The sequence below is a fragment of the Centroberyx affinis genome, unplaced genomic scaffold (genome assembly GCF_046629955.1).
Source record: "Centroberyx affinis isolate AG114_WGS23_722 - 3 ecotype Tasmania unplaced genomic scaffold, CSIRO-AGI_Caff_v1 ptg002107l_1, whole genome shotgun sequence".
Classification (NCBI taxonomy): Eukaryota; Metazoa; Chordata; class Actinopteri; order Beryciformes; family Berycidae; genus Centroberyx; species Centroberyx affinis.
Window position 1 is genome coordinate 306,498 of NW_027280432.1, and position 7,092 is coordinate 313,589.

Consider the following 7,092-nt stretch of genomic DNA (forward strand, 5'->3'; position numbering starts at 1 on the left):
ATCAGTTTTGAACTTCTGTGTCAGATTCAGTGTCTTGCTCCAGTTGTAAAACGGTCTCTCTACTCACTATGTCACCATTCATGTCATGATTCATATTGTAGTTGCACAAAAGTTAAAATGATCAGATGATGCTCAAAATTTAGTGCAATGACTAAAATGAGTCCAATTAAAATGTGATTACACACATTTTGACACATCTTTTCATGGTCTGTAAGAGAACAAAATAAGTGAAGTAGTCCATGTATGATCCAGACTAACACTCCACAGCATTATACAGCTGCATTCAATATGGCCAATTATGATGAATAAATGGAGAAATAAAGAGTTGAAAAAAGCATTAGAAAATACACTTTTGGGGAATTCTCGCTATTAGTTCTTCATTAGATGATTAGTTGCAATGATGAACAAGTTGAAGAGGTATAGTCCAAAAAAACAAAAAAAACAAAACAATAGTAGGCTACTGCTTGGCTTCAGTAAAAGAGAAGTAAAGGCTGTCAGACTGGGTAAAGTTTAGTAAGAAAGTTGTGTGCTGAAAATTAAAGTATCCAGTGGAACATCCATCTGATAAATACTCCAGGGTAAGGGACTTTTTAACCAGGGTGAAAATATGATATGATAAATATGATTGGCTGAGAAACCACCTGCGAAACGAGTAAAAAAAACAAAAAACAGACAGTAAACCTTTTTAATAAAAGACACTGTTTATTGAGTTCCTCGTTTGTCATCTTGTAGAAAGAGCAACAGATGTAATAACAGTGTAATAATTTAAACAGACTACATAAATAAAAATGTAATGGCCGTGATTTGGATGAAATGTAATTCTCTGTAATGGTTGACGGTGCCAATAAAAAAAAAGCAAAGGAACTATAGAAAATAAAGTGACAAGGACAATAGAGCCATTTTTTTTTTTTAAATCATAATACAAAGTTGTCATTATGTCTGCTTATTGCTCATTCTCTAGAGCCTTTTGTGTGTGTGTGTGTGTGTGTGTGTGTGTGTCTGAATGGTCTACGGTCACTCAAGATGTTTCTCCCAATATTCCCTGATGTTTTTCTTGTCAGTAAAGAGCAGAGGGAAGTTATTATCCTTGAGATGGTTTGCCAAATTAACCTCTATAAGGAAAAACCCGTCCCAGATCAACTGCCCAAACACCAGCCCTCAGCTATACTGTACATGTCAGAAGTCCTGGGTGTGTTTGCAAGCTGATACTCCTGAGATTTGGCAGCACACCTCCCAGAAACTGCCAAACAACTAGCAAATATGTTCAGACTCTGTGGCATTAGTGAGCGGTGATGACAACACTTTTTGGATCCTGAAATGTCCTTAAACCATCTTCAACTTCTATAATATCTGAATAGTAAACAAATTATGATTTAATTCAGTGAATGCTGATAAAAGATATAAAATGAATGCGTGACTGTGTGTGTGTGTGTGTGTCTGTGTGTTTATAAAAAACAAGATCAGCAGATCAAAATGATAACGTTTCATATCCAACCTTGTGTTAGTCAATTGCATGTATATAAATTTAAATTTCATTGATTTATTTAATTAACTTTAGAGAAAAAATGCATGACAAAGCAAGGAGTTAAGAGAAATAAGTTCTGCCTCTTCTGATAAAAAAAGATATTCTCCAGCCAGCAAAGTTTACTCTCATATCCCGTTTTTGGAAGTGTTCCCCATAAAATCTTAGTAAATAATAAAAGGCAAGTCTGGGGAGAGCACGCTTATGTATGTATTGTATGTTTGCATGTTACATGATTGCCGGAATGAAGGCACTACTGGTGTTTGGTGTTTGATGTGTGTGTGTGTGTGTGTGTGTGTGTGTGTGTTCAACAGGTATGAGGCGAGCTTCAGTCCACTTCTGTCAGGCCGCAGGGTCTCCTGAACTCTTGTCCTCGCTCGTGAATCCACTTGTTTGACACTGAGAATAGAGAGAAACTGTGTAAGTACTAAGAATAGCCAGGCTAGTAGAGGAACAGGTATAGTATGCCAAATAATAATAATATGTTAAAGGGTAATTCTGGCCATGGTGAATGTTACGCACAGAGGCACTCTCTCCCTTATGAAATTCCTGTTTTTGTTGTTTTGTTTTATATTGTGTGGTAACATGTAGCTAAAGGTTTAGGGTTAGGGTTAGGTTTTGTAGATGTCCTTCATTTTCTAATTTTTTTTTCGAAACAGGTCTCATAGTAGATAAGAAACAAGCTTTTTTATTCTCATTAGGTCCAACTGATTTGTCTGACTGCATGTTGAAGAATAAAACTTGCTTACGTAGCACCTTGCTGTAATCCATTTCACAAGAACAACTTTCAGATGGAAAAACTCTTTTCCTCAGCTGAGAGACTTGAAATGAGGCGGGATGTAACCGCAGAGGATGTTAGTGATTGGTGAAAAGTTCTGTCTAAGGCGGGACTTCCCATATAAACAATGTTGTTCCAGTGTTTCCATTTTCGCCTAACGTCATAAACACGCCTGCTCTTGCCCCGTTCGTCCAATGAGGGCTCTCTGAATGTGTGCACTAATTGAAAATGGTTCAATTATTATTGTGTATTTGGATAGGAACTACTATTCATTCACCAAAGTTTTTTTATGTTTTACTAGGCAAGGCCTAGCATACATTTTTTGTACATTACTACACTTAATTTTCAATCTCAGAAATTTGGTTTTGATATTGTTTGGAGTTGAATGAAGGCATGATAGGGAAAAAAAAGTCACATGATAATTTTTTCTCTGATAATTGCATCTGATAATAGAAATCCACTGGGATTTTTTGAAGGGAGAGAGGGCTCACTGGAAAATGGACTTAACATTCACTGTGGCCTAGGTTGTCCTTTAATAAAGAAAAAGAATACAGAATAGTGAAAATAAATGTTAGATCTTGCTAGTTAATTCTAAATTCAACTCATTGTCATCAATTTCGCTAGAATCATCTAATTCTCTTCCCAGCAAATAATGATGGGAATTTAATAAATTCCTGTCAATTCAATTTCAGCCAGAATCGAAATCTGACTCACCTCATTTACTCCCTATTTATTGTTAATGAATCCAAATCGAATCCGCCTCATTAAGTTCATATTTAATGATAATGTATCTGAATTTCCACTCACCCCATTTACTTCCTACTAGCACAGGACAGGCTGCATGCCTGGTTCTGTAGTCTCCCTCCCCGCTCTTGAACAGATTGTACCAAAACACCGCGGTCCCCTGCGGAGAGATGAGACAATCAGGAACATGAGGGAAACACACAGTGTGTAAGAAGAGGAGCAGGAGAGAGACGATCCAATCCGTAACGGGACAGATGCTAGATAAAAGTCGACTTGGAGCACGAGTACCACACAAGCACTGCACAGCGAGTAAACACAACTGCACACATGTAAACAAACACTAGTCAAATATTCCCCAGGTTTCCCAGGGTTCAGACACTGAACCTTGAGTTCTGTGGTCCTATATTGCCCGAGTCAGACTTGAGTCACAATTTGAATTGCTTGAGACTTGACTTGATGCATGAATAGAATATTTGAGACTTCACTTGACTTGGGACTTGACTTTGACTTGTACTTTGATGACTTTGAGATCTTGTGTTTGTGTAAATGATAACCCACCACACAATTGAATTTAAATTCTGTTTTCAGAATTTGTATGGATTGAAGTTGAAACTGATTATAGAAATCAAACTCATGATGCTCTTACCAAGTTTTTATCCGATTACTGTAAAACGAGACTGCATTGAAAAGTCCTAGATATTTAGTTTTCTTTAAGATATTAAATGAATACTGACTGGATTTGTTCTGACATGATTTGCTGTTCTACATTTAGACTTGGGACTTGAGTTGAGACTTGTGACTCGAGCAAAGTTGACTTGGTCATACCTCTGAGTATGGTATATGACGTGTATATGATGTAGTATGGTATGTAAAGCACTTTGAGACATGCTTGTGATAAATGGCTATATAAATAACCTTGACATGACTTGACTCATCATTACAGCTTTGTTGAATATTAAATTCAGACTCTGTTATTCAGAAATAACAGACATCACAATGTGTTTAAACATAAACACATTGTGAGGTCTGTTATTTCTGAATAACAGACTAACAGACCACTGTTCCACATCTAATCATATCAATCTGCTGTCAACAAGTCTGGTCAGTGTTGTTTATGTCTACTCAAATTAACTGGCAACATCTTGTTCCAAAAAGACGTTACTCCTTGGCTACTGCTGGACTATGTCTGGCAGAAGCTTGTAAGTTACTTTAGCTGTAATTAAATCACTTTACATCCAAATGTGTCAATGATTGATGTCTTTGATAAGCAGCCATGTAATAAGTGGGATAATGTACAGCGAGCTTCGCATAATTTAGTGTCTTAGATCACACTGTTGGGGCTTTTTTTCAATTATGACCAGCTCCCAAATGTCATATCTTATTATAATCTCTGACTCTTTCTCTTTCTCTCACACATACACACACACACACACACACACACAATCACACACACACACACACACACACACACACACACACACACACACACACACACACACAGACTGTTGTGTATCACCTTTCTAGGCCAGATTGCTGCTCCGAAGTCGGGGAAGACCGTTGCTCCTCCTGCCTCGACATCGGTCATCTGCCAGAGAGAAAAGAGGACAACCTGGTTGGAAACCTTCTCTGGGGTTTCCTGCACTCTTAAAAAATACACATTGGTATTCAATGACCCACAAAGGACATATTATTATAAAAAATCTGTGTATCTGGTTTAGGACAACACATTTGATTTACGTTTCAGAGCAACTATAATAACATACAGTATATGTTGCTATTAACATACGTTTAGCTGAAAAGTAAAACAAATGTAATGAAGCTTAAAACACATCTTTTTTGAGAATATGGGTGTAGATCTGTGAATACCAATGGGAAAACAATTGACAGATGAAATGTTAAAAGGTTCCATGTTGTGCCATATCTATTCGAATAAACTATAAAAAATTAAAGTTATAGTTTGATGTGAGCTGTATGATGAACAACAACAAGGTCCCAAGGATTATTAAAGGATTATTGCCCAAAATCAACTACTGCAGTCCTGCATCAAAAACCTCTATCCTGCTAGAGACAAGGTGGGCACAAAGTGGTTTCATACAGTCTGCCATTGATATGATACAACTTTACATGGAACTGGTGTTTAAGAAAGTTGGTGTGTGGATGGCCAAGCAAGTCATCGTTGTTGAAGATAAACTTGTTTATTGTTTATGCACTGGGAAAGTCTGTAAGTTTTTAATCATCTCTGAGCCAATACCATTCAAGTACAGTTATTAGATTTAGCAGTTAAGCTGATATATCAATATCTTCTGCAGAGTGATACTTTTATTCACCTTATATAACCCTATTTGCTTTATCTTGTTTATATTATATTTTCTGTTTGTTTTTTTTGTTTTATATATTTTTCTTTGCTGTGTCCTGTTAGTATTTTGCTGCTCCCCATGGGGATCATGAACGTTTCATTGTATGATATTTTAATCTTGATTAATTTAATTTAGTCAACACACAAGTTTTACATCCTGGACAGAGATCATTGTTGTAATAAAGCATACCCATAACACCCATAACATGCTGCAGGCAGGGTGAACAATAAAACAATCAATCACTCATTACAGAATACAATGACTGCTATTCTTCAAAGCCAGCCATCTCAAGACATTTTTTTTTTTTTTGTGGAGACAAGATCTTTTTCTTTTTCTCCTTTTGGAAACAGATACAGTTCGGTGTTAGCAGGGGTAAAATCAAAGTGGGTTCTGTACTAGGTGTTAAGGGGGAAGGCCTACAAGACTCTCCACAACATGTACTGGAACTGATTGACAGAAAGACTTCATCTATCTTAAATTTACATGTTTCACAGCTTTTTGCCCCATTACAACCAGTAATGCAACGTTACAACCCATAGGACGGTGCTGCTACACTGCATGTCAATTGGCAGAACACTATGAAAGTAGGGATGGGACAATACTGTATATCGAAATTCAGTTTATCGCAATACAAAAAAGTGACGTATCGTGGGGCAGAAAAATAAATCGCGACATTAGCTACATTTTATTCTGCTGTAGTAATCACAAGACGGCTTGCCTATCACAATTTCACAAGCTCTCCATTGCAATTATATTATTTGCACTTTGTAATGACATTTTAAAATTGTCGTTTGCATTCTAGCAAGACAATCCTATTGCTCGAAAGACTTGTGGCTCAGAAATAAACATAATTCTGCACAGTCATACTTTGTTGTCACTGAATTTGAATTTATTACGTCGTATCGTTGTATCGAATCGTGAACCCCGTATCGCGTATCGTGTCATATCGTGAGATAAGCAAATCATCCCATCCCTATATGAAAGTCAATCAATCCAAGTCCAAGATTGAACCAGAGCTTATGTATGCGCCCAAGAAGCTACGATATGAGAAGAATGATGGAGCCTACTACAAGGAGGTTTGCCACTAATGGCCTTCAAACAACGGCGACTCGACGCGCATACTTACGTAGTTCAAAAAAGTGGCCACACGATTTCCAGTGCCTAATCTTTTGAAAGCATCAGGTTCATCTTTCTATGAAGATAAAATTCAAGAGTAAAAACACATGGTTTAGACGGTTCACTCACACACACAGGTACTTACGTAGTTGAGGTAGGTAGCAAGTCTATTTCCATCGACCTTGAGGCTGTCAAAAGGACGCTGCAACAGATGGTTGTAACATTTAACCGGGCGCTGAAAAGACTCACACAGGAGCCCGCCACTAAGGGCACTAACTCACAAATATAAATATAATGTATTTCATCATCTGTCAGAAACATACAAAGGATTAGGGCCATGTGAAAAATTTGAGTTCTGAAAGTCAGAATTCTGAGAATAAAGTCAGAATTCTGACTTTGTTCTCAGAATTCTGAGATTAATCTCTGCTGTACTCTAATACATTTTTCACATGTGGCCCTAATTCACTTACAGTAAATCAAAACTAATATAATGAATACTTGAATAATTTGTTGAGGTGAAGATGTTTCAGTCAACAAACCAGTTGATTTCCACACAAGACATTAGCTATAAATCA

General features: G+C 37.0%; 1 long non-coding RNA gene across 1 annotated transcript; it reads right to left on the reverse strand.

Moving 5' to 3' along the window:
* Positions 1-715: 715 nt before the first annotated feature.
* On the reverse strand, positions 716-6,622 carry LOC139654572 (uncharacterized). Its single transcript, XR_011696032.1, has 4 exons — positions 6,528-6,622; positions 4,561-4,629; positions 3,108-3,204; positions 716-1,921 (listed from the first exon to the last, which is right to left on the reverse strand). It is a non-coding gene; the product is annotated as an uncharacterized lncRNA (long non-coding RNA).
* Positions 6,623-7,092: the final 470 nt, after the last annotated feature.